We start from the raw sequence: 18207 nt of genomic DNA, 5'->3' as shown, positions 1-18207 counted from the left end.
TTCAGAACGTATTTGGCTTATGAATGACTATCTCTTATGTTTTTAAAAGCTGTATATCTACTTATATATCTATATCTATAGCTCAGTGGTCAGTATCGCTGCCTCACAGTACCAGGGATCTGGGTTCGATTCCACCCTTGGCCTCTGTGGAGTTTACACATTCTCCCTGTGTCTGTGTGGGTTTCCTCTCACAGCCCAAAGATGTGCAGGTTAGGTGGACTGGCATGCTAAATTGCCCCCTAGTGTCCAGGGATGTGTGGACTGGCCATTGGAAATGCAGGGTTATAGGGTAAGAGAGTGGGTCTGGGTGGGATGCTCTTCGGAAGGTTGGTGTGAACACAGTGAGCTGAATGGCCTGAGTCCACATTGTAGGGATTCTATGATTTACTGTATTCAACTATTTTTTTAAATTATTAACTCATGGACTGTGGTTGACCTTGAGTGGGTTAACGTTTATTGCTCTCTTAATTGCCCTCTTAAAACATTGCACTACCCAGGTTGCCAGAACACCTATAGTACTGTCTGGAAGACAGTACCAGAATCTGAATCAGTGTCAGCAAAGGAACAGGGATATAGTTCAGGATCACCAACAATCTGTCCTTCTCCACCATGGTCGACACAATGATCAAGAAAGCACAAGAACTTCGCTACTTCCTCAGGTGGCTAAGGAAATGTGGCATGCCCAGATCAATTCTTACCAATTTGTATAGATGCACCTTAGAAAGCACCCTATCTGGATGCAGCACAGAGTGATATAGCAACTGCTCTTCCCAAGACCGTAAGAAACAACAGAGTCATGAGAACAGCCCAGATCGTTACGCACACCAGCCTTTCACCCACTGACTTCATCTATACTTCTCGCTGCCTCAGGAAAGCAACCAACCCCTCCCACGCCAGTTATAATCTCTTTCACACTCTTCTGTCAGGCAAAAGATATAAAAGCTTGAAAACATGAACAGATTCAAGAACAGCTTTTTCCCCACTGTTATCGACTTTTGAATGGTCCTTAGATTAGATTACTTACAGTGTGGAAACAGGCCCTTCGGCCCAACAAGTCCACACTGCCCCACGGAAGCGCAACCCACCCATACCCCTACATCTACCCCTTACCTAACACTACGGGCAATTTAGCATGGCCAATTCACCTGATCTGCACATCTTTGGACTGTGGGAGGAAACCAGAGCACCCAGAGGAAACCCACGCAGACACGGGGAGAACGTGCAAACTCCACACAGTCAGTCGCCCGAGGCGGGAATTGAACCCAGGTCTCTGGCGCTGTGAGGCAGCAGTGCTAACCACTGTGCCACCGTGCATCCTCTCAAATGTTAACTCTGATCTCTCTCTGCACCTTCTCTGTGACTGCAACATTATATTCTACACTCTGTTCTGCTACCCTAATGCACTTTATATGGTACGCTTTGCCTGTATTGCACACAAAACAATACTTCTCACTGTATCTCAGTATACATGACAACAATAAATCAAACTTAAACTCAAGGTTGCAGGTGGTGGTGCTTCCATGTATGTGTTGCCCTTTTTCCTTCGAGATGATAGGGACTGCAGGATTAGCAGCTGCTGTCAAAGGAGCCTTACCGGGTTGCTGCCGTTCACCTTGGAGATGGTAGACACTGCTGCCACTGTGCATCTATGGCAAGGGGAGTGAAATTGAAGGTGATGGATGGGGTGCAACCCAAACAGTCTGCTTTGTCCTGAATGGTGTCAAACAGCTTGGGTATTATTGGAACTGCACCCATTCAGGCAGGTGAGGAGTATTCCATCACACTGCTGACTTATGCCTTGTGGAAGGCCAACTGGCACTGGGGGGTAGGGAGGAGAGTTACTCACTGCAGAATTCTTAACCTTTAACCTGATGTTGTAGTTGCAGTATGTGTGTGTCCGGTCTATTTCAGTTCCTGGTTAATGGTAATCCCTCGCATGTCAATAGTGCTGGCCTTTACTCCACATTATGGATTAGTGGTGCTGGAAGAGCACAGCAGTTCAGGCAGCATCCAAGGAGCAGCAAAATCGACGTTTTGGGCAAAAGCCCTTTCCTGATGAAGGGCTTTTGCTCGAAACGTCGATTTCGCTGCTCCTTGGATGCTGCCTGAACTGCTGTGCTCTCCCAGCACCACTAATCCAGAATCTGGTTTCCAGCATCTGCAGTCATTATTTTTACTCCACATTAGTCTCCTCTGTCCATTCTTCATCTAAACCGATCAGCATATCCTTCTATTCACTTCCCCCTCAGGTATTTTGAGCTTCCCTTTAAATGCCTCTCTCCTATTTGCCTCAGCAAATCAAAGGCTTTTGCCCGAAACATCGATTTTCCTGCTCCTTGGATGCTGCCTGACCGGTTGTGCTTTTCCAGCACCACTCTAATCTCGACTTTAATTCCCTATATTAGCAAGTTCCACATTCACACCATGCCCTGAGTAAAGGAGTTTCTCTTAATCACTTCAGTTTATTAGTGACTGTCTTATGACCTAGTTTTGGTCTTAGCTACAAATGGAAATATCTTTTGCCAATTTAGTTTGGCGAGAGAGATGCAGTGGAAATCAAATTCTGTTTCATTGCACATTGATACAGTGAATGAAAATTAAAACATGTGGCACTCACTTCACAAGTTTAAACTGTGGATGGCAAACTTCATAGGGTGCAAGTTAAAAGTCACACAAATTATGTTTACTCACGAGGACAGTAACTTTATGAAGAGCATCATTTGGAAATCAAACTAAAACAATCGTCTTATTGTTTGCTGATTTCCAATGCAGAATTTCTGCCTACAGAGTGGAAAATGTACGGCCTGCTCCAACACATCACAATGCAATCGACTGAAAACTATTCATAAAAAGAAACAGTGTATTTTCATCAGATCACACACCTACACAAACACACTGACAAAAACCTCTGCTTTAGCCAACACATCAAGCCAGTTTTGCATGGTAGCAGTTTTCTTTGATGCCTCCAGGTTGTATTCCCTTTAATGATCAGAAGCTATTGTCAGTCACCAGACACTCCCTTCCCTTTGCAATCCACTTCACTGAAAACAGCACTTCGATAATTACTGCCTCTTTCTGCTTTCAACCCAAGGGGTTCCATAAATCCTTCAGCGACTTCAGCTGTCAGCTGCAAATCTACTGAGATTCCTCCAGTAAACCACAGGTCAAATCTTTTGGTGGCAATAATAAGTAATCTTGGTAATCTTCAGCGAACACACTTTCTCAAAGCTTAAAATCTTTGAGTACATCACATCCCTGATTTGTGCTTTGTAGAGAGTTGATAGGCATTGTGGAGTTACCATGGAATTCTTGACCTCTCACCCCTCCTTGTAAACGCAGTATTTATGTGGTTGGTCCAGCTTAATTACCAGTCAATGATAAACCCTGGAATGTTGATAGTGTCACCTTATCCTCCACACCAGCCTCCTCCAGCTCTTTTTCATCTAACCTGTTCAGAATCATAGAATTCCTGTCGTGTGGAAGCTGGCCATTCTGCCTATCAAGTCCATACTGTCCCTCCAAAGAGCATCCTACCATGACCCAACTCCTACCCTATCCCTGTGGCCTTGCATTTTCCATGGATAGTCCAACTAACCTCCACATCCCTGGAGAGTACAGAGCAATTTAGCATGGCCAATCCTGCTAACCTACACAGCTTTGGACAGTGGGAAGCAACCAGAGCACCCAGAGGAAACCCACGCAGGGGCAAAAGTGCCAGTCGCCCAAGGGTGGAATTGAACCCAGGTTCCTGGTGCTGTGAGGCAGCAATGCTAACTACTGAGCCCATGTGCCGCCCCTTAAAATGAAGTATAGGGACCGTTAGGATTTGAACCTAGGATCTCTTATTTACTAGACAGATGCTTTAACCAACTAAACCACAATGTTGTGTGGTTCCTTCGATTAATTTCTGCCCTGATTTACTAGTGTGCAGTATCAGAAAATTCTTGTCGAAATCATGGACATCAAAATAGAGAACGGGACAGTTCAGTTTAGGAAACACGATCAATATGGATGAGTTGGGCTGAAGGATCTGTTTTCATCCTGTATGACTGTAACACTTCCAGGCTATGAATATTGACTCAGACAGTACAGAAAGATGTCATTCGGCCTAATGTGGTGTCTCTTTGAATCAGCTACCCAGTCCATCCACAATCCTTTCCTATATCATTGCATTACTTCTCCTTCAAATATTTATTCAATTGCCTTTTGAAAGTCACTCCTTTCTCATCACACTGAAATCCTGCGGTCTACTCACCAACCTCCTACCAGTGAAACAGATTCATGCCATTTATTCTATTAAAACCCCCTCACTAACGCTTCTACACTTGGCTGTAAGGAAAACAATTCCTGCTTTGCCACACAATCCACGTCCCTCTCCACAGGACCATTCCAGTGAACATCCCATGCACCCTCTCTCAAGACCTGGCATTGTTCCTGAAGGGCAGCAGCAATACATTGATTCGATAAAAGCTGCCACTCACAATAAATGCCAACTCATTTTGGAATTCCAGCACTCTGTTGTTTCACAAATTGAAAGGATATGTTCCTACATTTCAACATATGGCCTTCAGCCATGGTTCAAAATGACAAGATAGATGAGACTCAAGCTTATTTTTTCACAGCAAACGGGTGGAAAGATCACTCTCAAACTGTCAGCTGATGTCTGCTAACGAGTGCCTACAGTAGTGAACTAAGATAGACATGAGCACAACCACCCAAAAATAATAACATCATTTTGGAAAAACTATCGCTGTATGCTGCACGGCATGCTGCAAAAGTACAGAGCAAAGTAAAAACAGAAAATGCTCAAAATACTCTGGAGGTCAATCAGCCTCTAAGGAAAAGGAATCAGATTTAATACTTCTGATTGATGGTCTTTCAAAGTTTGAAACATAATAGTTTTTAAAATAACTACAAAGGCAATAAAGAAAAGAAAGGATCTCTCTCTCTCCCTCTGAAATGTTGAAATCAATTTCATGCAGAGACTAGTGACGCTGAGTTTGTTCTCATTATGATCCATCAGGATCAGTCTGCTCATTTCACCACACCCCATAGTTTTGTGCTATTCCCTCCATTTATTCAGTGATCCTAATTTCAATTTCAAGTTATCAAACCCTAATCTCTTTCTCCCCCTTTCTCGACATCTTTTAATTTTCCTTCAGTTACCTCCTTCACTGATTTGTCAAGTCTTAGAATATAACTAATCCAACACTATTTCCTTCGTTGATGATATTCACCAACAATCTTTTCTTCTTCACCAGTCTGAGAATTTCTTTATCGTCCTTGTGTTCTCTCGAAAAGACCAACTCCATCCTTCACCACATCCACATCTCACTATGTTGTGGTCTTTGGATATCTGCTGTTGGCAAGGTCCATTTCCCAGCTCCATACAAATGAAACACCACAGGACAATGTTTTCCTCAAGACTTCACCTCACTTCTATGCTGAGCAATTTTTTAAGTTTGGAGAATGCATCCTTTGCTATAGCTATACTAGTTTTCAAAAAAACAAAATTTGTAATCATCTTCTCACAAGAAGCTCCCTTGGAACTACAGCCTGTCCCAGCTATCCAACCTCCATAACTTTCATCTTTTTGGCATTAACTTTCATTCCGCGAACTTTCACCATTTCAACTGCAAATCTCAATACTCCTGAAAAGGGTAATGGCCAAAAAGAGATGTTCAGAAGCACAAGGAGATTTGACAGACTAATTAAGGAAGAACGGTTTCCACTCGCAGGAGCTTCAACCTTCTTGAACTGGCCTACCTGCCCATCTTCCTTCCCACCTATCCACTCCACCCTCCCCTCCAACCTATCACCTTCACCCCAACCTTCATCTATCTACCACATTCCCAACTACCTTCCCCCCAGCCTCACGCCTCTCCCATTTATCTTTCAGCCACGCCTCATTCCTGGTGAAGGGCTAATGCTCGAAACATCGACTCTCCTGCTCCTCAGTTGCTGCCTGACCGGCTGTGCTTTTCCAGCACCACACTCTTTGACTCTGATCTCCAGGGTCTGCAGTCCTCACTTTCTCCTAGGAGCTTCACTAGTCAGACATCACAAATTAAAAGGCAACTGGCGGAAGAACCAGAGTGGAAATGAGAATGGTTTTTATGCACGGAGTTACGATAGTCTGGAATGCAATGCCTGAAAGGGTGGTGGAAGCAGATGCAACAGTAAGTTCCAAAAGCGATTAGATAAATACTCAATGGAAACATTTTGCAAGCCTATGGGGAAAGAGCAAGGGAGTGGGTCTGACTGGATATCTACTTCAAAGACCATTACAGGCATGATTAGTCAATTACCTTCTTCTGCACTGTTTCATTCTAATTGCAGGTTGGTTATCTAGAACTTCAGATCAGATAACGTATTCTTGGAAAATGCATCATTAGCAACATGCTCATTTCTGATTGCTATATCTTTCACAATACTGCAAATCAACTTCACCGCCAAGTTATTACTTTCACAGAAACAGTTATGGGAGAATACACAAAAATCTTTTGGTCCATCAATACTGTTCATCCTACAGACTGTCGCCCTTCTCCTCTTGAACACGTCTTTGCAATGAAAGTATGGAAATAATTCAATACATTTTGTCACAGGCTATCCTAAGCAGTTTCTTGACAGAGGACTCAGTTCTCCCTAGCCTGTTCCAAGGGACACACACTGAGACAAATGTCAACCATGGCTGAGGGATCATCAACTCGGTAAAAAATGTTTTTTGATCTGCCCAAGATACTTGATAAAGGATATATTAAATTTAGGGGCAGCACAGCAATGGTGCAGTGGGAAAAGACCACCATCTAAGGCCTTTCAGCTATAATACAGGGGAAACTGGGTAAAACCCGCTGGGCTGCACATCTAACACAAAGTTAACCTTGCAAATATTCATTGTAATTATGAATCTAGTAAACAGCTTAAATATTGGCAGAAACCAATTTAGTTTACAATTTATGTAATATCAAATTTTGTGTGGTCATGTAACATACTTTTAAGTTTTTATCAATGATGTTGTTGGAAAAAAAGACAAAGTGAAAATACAATCCATCAGATTCCTTCGCACAACAAATTGCATTTAAACAGCAACTTTAACATGTTAGAACATCCCAAAGGCAGGTTTTAGATTAGATTCCCTACAATGTGGAAACAGGTCCGTTGGCCGAACAAGTCCACATCGACCCTCCGAAGAGTAACCCACCCAGACCCATTTTCCTCTGACTAATGCACCTAACACTATGGACAATTTAGCATGGCCAATTCACATGACCTGCACATCTTTGTGACTGTGGGAAGAAACCAGAGCACCTGGAGGAAGCCCACACAGACACAGGGAGAATGTGCAAACTCTGCACAGTCATCCGAGACGAGAATCTAACCAGGCTCCCTGGCACTGTGAGGCAGCAGTGCTAACCACTGAGCCACCGTTCACAGGAACATTACCACAAAACATGTGATACCAAGATACACATGTGATGCTAGCATGGTAACCAAAAACTTGGTCAAAGACAAAGGCTTTAAGAAGAGATGTGAAGGCAGAGAGAAATAGAAGCTTGGAAGGGAATACTAGGGCCTCAGAAAGCTGCATTACAAATCCACAAATCTAAGAGAGAATCAGTTTTGACTGAATTATTCTTAATTCTAGTCAAATTAATAGTTACTTTGAATTATCCAGCACATTCTACCTGAAAGGGTAGTCGAAGCAAATTCAATAATAACTTCCAAAAGGGAAAATTTGCAGGATGATGGGGATGGTGAGACTAATGGGCAGCACTTCTAGAGAACATTTTTTTCTGCTATGCATGATTCTAATAATGGAGAAACAAATCTGTAATGTGCAAGAGATAATGAAAGTGTTAATTTGTTATACTGTAATTTTCCCAAAGATGAAAACATCCCAATATCTAACTAACCAAATATTTGAACTTCAACTCTTGAGATATCACTTGCATAATACCGTCAAATTATGACAAGTGGGCTTGAATGTGGTCAAGAGTAGCTAATGAATTATTCATATTATCTATTTCTAGAACTACAGTGTGTCATTTAGCTTTGACCAAGAGTACTGCAAGAAGTTTCCCAGCTATTAATCACAATAAGTTACCTTCCCTTCTGGTACTAAGATGACCCTAGGTCAAGAAAACAATGCAAAATAGTGAATCACAGAACTGTATCCCAACTGCGTTGAGAGCAAGAAAAAGGCCAAAAGGTTCATTAAAAATTCAAAATGCATTGATAACATCCTGTTTGGATTTTCTGTCGAGAGTGTAGAAAAGCACAGCAGGTCAGGCAGCATCCGAGGAACAGAAGAATTGATGTTGCGGGCATTCCTGATGAAGGGCTTATGCCTGAAACGTCGATCCTCCTGCTCCTCGGATGCAGCCTGAACTACTGTGCTTTTCCAGCACCACAGTCTCAATTCTGATTTCCAGCATCTGCAGTCCTCATTTTCTCCTGTTTGGATTTTCTTCCAACTTTAGTGAAGGATAAATTAGCAAACACTTCTACACACAAAAGCATTTTGGAACTCTTTTCTGCAAACGGCACTTGATTCCAGATCTCCTTTATTTATTTGAAATCTATGATGGATGGATTCCTGCTGACCAAAGATATTAAATGATATTGGAGTTAAGTCACAGATCCATGGTGCAGGACAGATTCGAGGGGTTAAATGGCCTCCTCCTAGTCCTATGTTCTAGCTAACTGGGAATTTACTGATGGCGCTGAAGATCAGTGGCATGGTGGCTCACTGGTTAGCACTGCTACCTCATAGCACCAGGGACTGGGGTTCAATCCCAGTCTAAGGAGACCGTCAGTGTGGAGTTCGCACATTCTCCCAGTGTCTGTGTGGGTTTCCTCCAAGTGCCCTGGTTTCCTCCCACAATCCAAAGATGTGCAGATTGAATGAACTGGCCATGCTAAATTGCCCATAGTGTTCAAGGATGTGTAGGTCAGGTGGATTAGTCAGGGGTAAATGTAGAGGAATGGGTATGGGTTATTCTTTGGAGGGTCGGTGTGGACTTGTTGGGCCAAAAAAGCTGTTTCCACACTGTAGGGATTTTATGATTCTATGATCCTTCCTTGGGTAAATAGGTTCAACTCTGTACAGTAGCTCTGCTTCAGATTCATTGGACCATCTACAATATTAGCTTATCTCAGATGAGGCAGGAGAAACAGCAGCACATCTTGCCTGCCTGCCCACTCTAACGAGCAGTGGACAAATACTCTGCAACATACTTATTATAAAGTCTCACATGTGGTGCAGTGGTAGTGTCCCTAACCCTGGACTGAGAGACTCAGGTTCAAGTGCCACCTGATCCAGAGGTGTATAATAACATCGCTGAACAGATTGATTAGAAAATAGGTTAAATTAAGAAAAATGTCTCACAGGCAAAGTGTGGGCCTAAAATATAATACTGGTTATTTAACAGAGCTCAAGGGCCAGATATCGTTGTTTCCTTAACTCAGCATACAGAAGGAGTTAATAGAAAATTGAAGAGAAATATTTAATAAAGCCGATTGGTAGCCATGCAGAAACTCTTGCATCCATACTTCTAGGCTAGAGAACTCTGGGCTCAAGTCCCATGTTAGGACTTGTTGACCATAGAGGATACATTTGTAATATAGCCACACAGGTTGACTTTCAACCTTAAATCTTTCCTATGCACTGACTGGCAGATGGTAGGAACAGCAGAAGTCCCTGCAAAAGGCTATGTCAAACCATTTGTTGGCCTTTCCTGATAAACAGAGACTCATCCAGTGGAAGCCCGTTACTCAAACTCAGTAATGGAGACTGTATGAAAAGATAGACAGAAAAAATACCCAGCAGTTATTGTAAGTAAATGGAAACTCTTTCCCTAACAAATGGCAAATAGAGATTACAAGATTTCCTGCACTGATCAGTTGATGCAAGGGGTACACATAAGCCACTGCTAACCAGCCCTTCATTTACCATCCACCCCACCCATTTCAGACATGCCTAATTAATCCCTTGATCTGTTGTGTACAGAACATTGTTGTTTGGGGTGGCATGGTGGCTCAGTGGTTAGCACTGCTGCCTCACAGCAGCAGAGACCCTGGTTCAATTCCAACCTCAGCCGACTGTGTGGAGTTTGCACATTCTCCTGTGTGGGTTTCCTCCCACAGTCCAAAGATGTGCAGGTTAGGTGAATTGACCATGCTAAAAAATTGCCCATAATGTTAGATGCATTAGTCAGGCATAAATACAGAGTAGGGGAATGGGTCTGGGTGGGTTACTCTTCGGAGGATTGATGTGGACTTGTTGGGCCAAAGGGCCTGTTTCCATACTGTAGGGAATATAACCTAAATAGAAACCACATCTTCTGGTAAAGAACCTAGATGATATGTTATATTTTAACCTTATTGACTATTCGACATAGGAAACATTTAACTCAAGTTGCTGATGCTAACAATAACAAATCTGCAGTTGTGTAGAATTTATAGCACAGAGCAATCTCATACAAAATTTAACACCATAACTAGTAAGGGAGACTTTAAACAAGTGACCAAAAGCTTGGACAAACAGACCTAACCTGTTCAATCTTTTGTCTTAAGATAACCATGCCCTATCCCAGATTTCAGTTAAATGAACCTTGTCTCCAATGTTGTTATATACTTTCAAGGAAGGAGACCAAAATTGCACACAGTACATATGGCCTCACCTGCACCTTATATATTCACAGCTAAATTTGTTAATACACTCATTCATTTAATGTTGAGATTGGCTTCATTCATGTGAGGACCACAGGAATCAATACCCAGGAGGTAAACAGCAGGTCCCTTTGATTGCTTAAGGAATAATCACTGACATGAGAGAAAGAGTGAAAAAGCTGAGGTAGGGTCAGAGGTCAAGGCTCTGGTGTTTGAGTCAATCTGGGGGAGGCAGCCAGCAGAAGCTTGGAGTAGAAACAGTGACAGACAGCGAGAGCACGGGAGAGAAGGAACAGATTAAAAACTCTGAAAAGATTAAGTTTAAATAATTGCACGAGTTTGCTCACACAGAAAGTAAATTTAGTCCACCAACTGGTTATAATGGAATGCTGTATACCTTCCAGTTTATAAAATAAAAGGTTTGCATAACAGATCAACATACACTTGAAGTTATATTCTGTTAATTCACATGTCACTTGTTAAAGCAATCATCTTGTTCCATTGTAATGGACTTTGTGTCAGTGATTTTAATTCAAGCTTCTTACCACAAGGTAGAAACAGTGTGCATGGGACCATGTGTGAGATTATAATGAACAGGCCATGAAATATGAAGTTTCATTGTCATGATCTGTCAAGATACTCTAGACACTCAATGCACATTATTTTCTTAAATTATTTATGATTGTCATATGTTGTCGTTACTTGTTTTACTTGCATCATCACTCACTCCCAACCTTATGGAATAGAGACAACGGGCAGGAGTGTCCAGTGACACTGAATCCAAATATTCAGCTAATGCAATTCTTAAGTTTCTAACTGAGAGAGATATGGACAATTATATCATTCAAGATATTTGATACCAGTTAGATTTGCTTATCTTTTTATCTTCAAAACATTTAAATGAAGTTCTGCTTTCTACAATGAATTACATGTTTATATCTTCACCTCATTTAGAGCTTACTAAAAAACATGGTCATTCTTTGACTGAGTCTCTAAACAATATTTCAGTGCTGGACATTATCACATCTGATGAAAGATTATTGAATGATGCATCAATTGTCCTTCTCTCTCCACACAGGCTGCACAACTGGATGATTTCCAGCATGCTCTGTTTTAATTATCACAACCGGCCCTGATCTTGTTCTCCTCCAACTGCCACACTCACACAGATCTCATTGGACAGTGAGCAGGAACCCCTTTTAAAAACCACACTTCCATCCTTACCCCTCCCTTGGGTTAGCACACAAATGTATCAGCTCCACCAACTGCTCTCAGCATTCATACAGCATTTTTCCAATCTCAGGGTGTCAAAATAGTTTAGTCTAGGAACTGGGGCGGGCACCCTCTGTGCACAGAAAGATCCCATAAATGGCATTGTGCTAATTACATTGTTTTTGAGATACTGGTGAAGGGGCAAAAATTGGCCGGGTTACTGGGGAGAATTTTCCCTGTCCTTTTTCAAAATAGCATGCTGGAATTCTGGGAATGCAAGCGGGGTAAGGCTCATTTTTACACCATTCTCACAGTGCATTTGGTTCCCGTCCCAGTGCACATTCTCAGCACTGCCCTGGGACTGGAATCAAAAATATTTTGACTGATAGGCAAGTGTGCTACTAATGGAGGCAGAGCCAACACTGCAAGATCAGGACACTTTATCCAGAGTTGTCTCAAATTCACTTACTTGCCCTTTCCCTATAGCTTGCAAACATCCAAAGCTCTTTTGAAAGTAACCATTGAAACTTGCTTCCATTGAATTCCAGATTCTAGCAACTATTGTGTGTGTGTGTTTTTTAAATCTTCCTTATCACTCTCTTCCAGCCAATGACACGAAATCAGTGTCTGACCCTGGCTGCCACTAAGTGTTTCTCTAGTTGTTGAATGACTTGTCAGATTGTCAATGGATGGGGGGGATGGGCAACATTACAGCTGAGAAGGAACAATAGGGGTTTAGTGAAGAGGAATTAAACGTGGGCTTCCTTAAGCTTCAGAACTATCCTCCTTACAGCCCGGCCTCATTCTGGGAGCGAGAAGCCGGTCTTTACTCTCACTTATTAAAAAGAACGACCCTCCTTCTGCACAGGAAGAGGTCCTGGCTCCTACCTTGTATCTGTGAAGCAAACCCATTTGGGAAAAAAAACAACACCCTGAGCGAAGTTATTCAGCGATGGGAGCAATATTCCTTACCTTTTGTTTTATAACGTACAGCTGTTTAAACAAAAAAAAACAGGCAGACGCAGGAGATGAATGTTACGGGGTGTCCAAGGAGTTAGCAGTCATCATGGTTGGGACATCGCTTGTAGCATCTTGCCCACTGCTGACTTGGGGACTGGACCGTCTCTGATGCTGTTATTTGCAGCGACTACATTACAAGCTGAAGCCTAAAGCCCTGCTCCCCGTTGTGTCTCAGCAGCTTTCCATTCGCAAGGAAACCCCCCCCAAAGCTTCCTTTCCTGCTCCACTCACTGAATCAGCGACGGTGCTCAGAAAAAAAAGGAAGTGAATGGTGCTCAGATTGGGTTAAATCGGCGACAGGAATAAGGTGGAGTTTTACTCCAGCGTCATCAACTTTCTCTCTCTCTCTCTCTCTCTCTAAAGAGTTGTAAATGTCTTTTTCCCCTCTTCAGCTTTACAACTACAAGTGTGTAATAGACGACCTCTAATGGAGATCTAAAGAAAACCAGCCTTGTTCACACATCTTCCCTTTACCCCATTTTGTGCGGCCGTCTCGAAAATGTGAATTTTATTATTTCCAATTGCTTTTTAGTTGAAATTTTCAACAAAGTCGGTTTAGTTTATTTAAAACAACTGTAAAAACTAGATGTGAAAGAGTTGCATTTATATAGTAGCCGTCACAAATACTACACCTCTCTAAAGCCTCGCAGCCAATGAAGCGAAAGGAGCAGAAATAGACCATTCAACCCGCTCTGTCACTTAATGAGGTCATGGCTGATCTAATAATCCTAAACCACACTTTTCTGCCTTTTCTCCATAATCCTCCTTCTGAAGGGCAATGAATGCTGACCCAGCCAGCAATGCCCACATCCCGCTTATGATTTAAAAACAAAACTTTTGATTTCCTTACTGGTTAATGCTGTCCATCCTTGAATATACTTCATGACCCAGCCTCAACAGCTCCCTTTGGAGAAATTCCACTGACTCACTACCATCTGACAGAAGAAATTCCTCTTCCTCTCTCTCTTTCTCTCAAATATACAATCCTTTATTCTGAGATTATATCCTCTGGTTCTAGACTGTCCCAAAAGGGGAAACAGCCTTTCTGTATCTACCCTGTCAAGTCTTCTAAGGATATTGTATGTTTCAATAAGGTCACCTTACATTCTTCGATATTTCAATGAGTACAGGCCCAACCTACTCAACTTCTCCTTATAAAACAGTCCCTCCATACCACATGAACTTTCTCTGGACAGCTTCCAATGCCAGTACAGCTTGATGTTTTGGAGGACATGTTAGTGTAGTGGGTTCTGTTGCCTGTTTCTAAACCTGGAGGCTTTGGGTTCAAGTCCCACACTAGGACTTGATGACAATGGAAGTTGTGCTCCTAATGCCACGATACAGGTTGAGAATCAATCCAAGGAGGGGGACGGAGCTCTATTAACACAGAAACTGAAAGATGGCAATGCAGCAATCCTACTCCACAGCATTCACGTTTGTCCTCGAGTGTTGGTATGGAAATTACAACAAGAACCTTCCAAATCAGAGCTAGCAAGTCAATAGCACAAAATCTTGGCTATTGCTCCCATTATCAGAGGTGCTGTCTTATGGATGCAATGTCCCATCTGTCCTCTCAACTGGAGATGAAAGATCCCATAACCTTAATTGAAGATGGTTAGGGATTTCTTCCCTGTGTCCTGGCCAATATTTAGCCCTAAACCTAAATGTCTGTAAAGCATAACCTGGTGATTGTCACATTGCTGTTTCTAGGAGGGTTTTTTTTTAATTTGTTCCTTCATGAGGCAAGGGTGTTACTGAAAAGGTCAATATTTATTGTCAATCCATAGTTACCTTCAAACTGAGTGGTGAGCTCAACAAGTTCAAAGGACACTTAGCACTTAACCTTTTTTTTTTGCAGGTCTGAAGTCACATGTAGCTCAGATCATGTTTAATGGTAGATTTCATTCCCTAAAGGATTTAAAAGATTCACTCACGGGATGTGGGAATTGTTGACTGGGCCAGCATTTATTGCCCATCCTTAGTTACCTTTGAGAATGTGATGGAGAGCTGGTCTCCTGCAATTGATTTGATCTAAGTAAACGCTATTGGAGAGAATTCAAGGATTTTGACCCAAATGATATAGTAGGAACAGCAATATATTTCCATATCAGAGGATTTTACAGGTGATGGTGTTCCTATGTATCTGCTGCCTTTGCCTTTCTGGGTGTAAGTGCTTAGGCATTTGGGACGTTCTGTCCAAGGAGCATTGATGACTTTTTGCAGTGCATCTTGTAGATAGTGTATACTGCTGCTACTGAGCATTGATGGTGGAGGGAAGGGATGTCTGTAAATATGGTGCTAATCAAGCAGGCTGCTTTGATTTGGGTGGTGTCAATAATCTTGAATGTGATTGAAGCTGCACTATCCAGGAAACAGAGGAATGTTCCATCACAATCTTGACTTGTGCCTTGTAGAAGACCAGAAAAAAGTGAGGACTGCAGATGCTGGAGATCAGAGTTGAAAAGTGTGGTGCTGGAAAAGCACAGCAGGTCAGGCAGCATCTAAGCAGCATGAGAATCGACATTTCAGGCATAAACCCTTCATTCTAGGATATTCCTGATGAAGGCCCTTTGCCTGAAATATCAATTTTCCTACTCCTCGGATGCTGCCTGATATGTTGTGCTTTTCCAGCATCACACGTTTCCACCTTATAGAAGTCAGACAGGCTTTGGAGAGTAAGGAGGTGAGCTACTCACTGCTCGGACTCCTAGCCTCTGACTTGTACTTGTACCAACAGTATTTATGTGGTTAGTTCAGTTCATTTTGTGGTTGATGATAAGCCCCAGAATGTTGATGGTGTGGTATTCAGTAATGTTAATGCCATTATTTGGAGATGCCGGTGTTGGACTGGGGTGTACAAAGTTAAAAATCACACAACACCAGGTTATAGTTCAACACGTTTATTTGGAAGCACTAGCTTTCGGAGGGCTGCTCCTTAATCAGGTGGTTGTGGAGTATAAGATCACAAGACACAGAATTTATAGCAAACGTTTTGCTTTAAATTCTGTGTCTTACAATCTTACACTCCACAACCACCTGATGAAGGAACAGCACTCTGAAAACTAGTACTTCCAAATAAACCTGTTGGACTATTACCTGTTACTTGCCATTGAATGTCTTGTAGCAATGGTTAGATTCTGCAATCATTAAACATCCCCTCTTGTAACCTTCTAATAAAGGGAAGATCATTGATGAAGCAGCTGATGATGGTTGGGCCTAGGACACTAACCTAAGGAACTCCTGCAGTGATGTCCTGGAGCTGAGATGACTGACCTCCAACAACCACAACCATCTTGCTTTATGCCAAGCATGACTCCAACCACTACATAGTTTTCTCCTAATGACTCCAGTATTGCTGGGGTCCTTGATACCACACTCCGTCAAATGTGACCTCAATGTCAAGGGCAGACACTCTCACCTCACCTCTGTTAGGATGTTAGTGAACCAGATATGGTTTTACAACAATCAATACCACTTTCATGGTCCTGATTATTGAGTCTAATCTTCTATTCCATTTGCCTTTGTAATTGCTTGCTACACCAGTTGACTGGTAAACTAGGACACCCAAATCCCTTTACATTTCCTCATATATCACCATTTTAACAGTATTTAATAGTGTATAACTTCACATTTAGACACATTGTCCTGCATCTCCCATGTGTTTGTCCACTCGCTCAACTTGTCTAAATTACTTTGAAGCCTCCTTGCCTCCTCCTCACCACTCACGATCCTGCCTGGTTTTGTATCATCAGCAATAGACCTGGAGAAAGCTCCATTTATGTCCACTCTCTGTTTTCTGTCAGTGATGGTACCTCCCAGAATATGGTCAATCAGAGTGGCTTCCAAGCTCACTGATGGCTGGGTCCTTTCCACCATTTTGTTTGGGAAATCCCCCCTGTTTGTCTTGATCAACCTAGGATGGTGCAGAAGGTGTCAGCCGAATAGTAACCAGGACAATGCTGGCTGTGGTTGCAAACAAAAACATTTGACCAGTTTATACATTCCTAATTGCCTTTCAATAATCCATGCAGAAGAGAGGCAATACCTTGGCTTCTCATCCTCATTTTGCAATCTCTCTATGGCTGTGGGTAGTGTTCAGCCTGAGTACACAAACTGTATAAGGTACTGGGAAGTTTGAAGCTAGAGCCAACATATAGAGTAAACATTGTAAATAGAGTAAAGATTGTAAATAGAGTCAGAGAGGGAAACAGCATCGAAACAGACCCTTCGGTCCAAATTGTCCATGTCGACCAGATATCCTAAACTAATCTAGTCCTATTTGCCCACACTTGGCCCCATATCCTTCTAAACCCTTCCTGTTCATATACCCATCCAGATCCCTTTTAAATATTGTAATTGTACCAGCCTCCTCCAAGGACCTATAAACCTGCACTCCAAAGTCTCTTTGTTCAGCGACACTCCCCAGCACCTTACCATTAAGTATATAATTCCTACTCTGATTTTGCCTTTTCAAAATGCAGCACCTCACATTTATCCAAATTAAACTCCATCTGCCACTCCTCAGCCCACTGGCCCATCTGGTCAAGATCCCAGTGTACTCTGAGGTAACCTTCTTCGCTGTCAACTACATTTCCAATTTTGGTGTCATCGGCAAACTTATAAATAACCTCCATTTATGTAAATAACAAAAGTAGTGGACCCAGCACCGATCCTTGTGGCACACCACTGGTCACAGGCCTCCAGTCTGAAAAGCAACCCACCACCACCTTCTACCTTTGAGCTAGTTCTGCATCCAAATGGCTAGTTCTCCCTGTATTGCATTTTTGTTCATTACAGGAGAACACCCACGATAGGACAATGAATGTGTATACAGGTGGAGCTGCGGCCAACATCCATGTCCTCACTCCCAATGAGGAGACAATCTGGCCCTCAGAGAACACTAGGACCATTCCTGAGGAGATGCAGAAGCATCCATGTCCCGTGAAACACACAAGTGTCACGCTTCATTTCACAGCAACTCTCATGTGAACCCCACTGTCACTCTCAAACATTACATACCATTTCTAGCCTCTTGTCATGATGTCTTCTCTCCTCCTTTCATCTTGCAGGATTTCCCTGGCCCACCCTCAACCTCTGCAAAGGCTTGCCTGGCCCCACCTGAAGATCCTTCCTTGGTCTCTGAGGACAAAGAGAATCGAGGCCTCAGATGAAGCATCAGCAAGGCAGCTCCTGCCTGTCCCACCTCAAATACTGACACCTTAAGGTGGGAACCTTAAATAGAGTGTGAGAGTACACAATCTGGTGAGCACCTCAGTGTGACAGCTCTTTGGATGGCCCAGGGGG

At 42.6% G+C, this 18207-nt stretch overlaps 1 protein-coding gene across 3 annotated transcripts in view; it reads right to left on the bottom strand.

The window, feature by feature from the left end:
• Positions 1–18207, bottom strand: part of cemip2 (cell migration inducing hyaluronidase 2) — an 89572-nt gene that overhangs the window by 64088 nt on the left and 7277 nt on the right. For 2 of the 3 annotated variants that reach the window (XM_072588162.1, XM_072588180.1), the window contains exon 1: positions 12856–13232. The exons of the other annotated variant lie outside the window; for it this stretch is intronic. The gene's annotated coding sequence lies outside the window, so the exon portion shown is untranslated. Of the gene's footprint in view, positions 1–12855; positions 13233–18207 lie in introns of those variants that run through there. 3 annotated transcript variants of the gene reach the window in all.

The sequence above is a fragment of the Chiloscyllium punctatum genome, chromosome 2 (genome assembly GCF_047496795.1).
Source record: "Chiloscyllium punctatum isolate Juve2018m chromosome 2, sChiPun1.3, whole genome shotgun sequence".
Lineage (NCBI taxonomy): Eukaryota > Metazoa > Chordata > Chondrichthyes > Orectolobiformes > Hemiscylliidae > Chiloscyllium > Chiloscyllium punctatum.
Note: the sequence above shows the minus strand (reverse complement) of the source record. Positions and strands in the feature narration are given on the sequence as shown.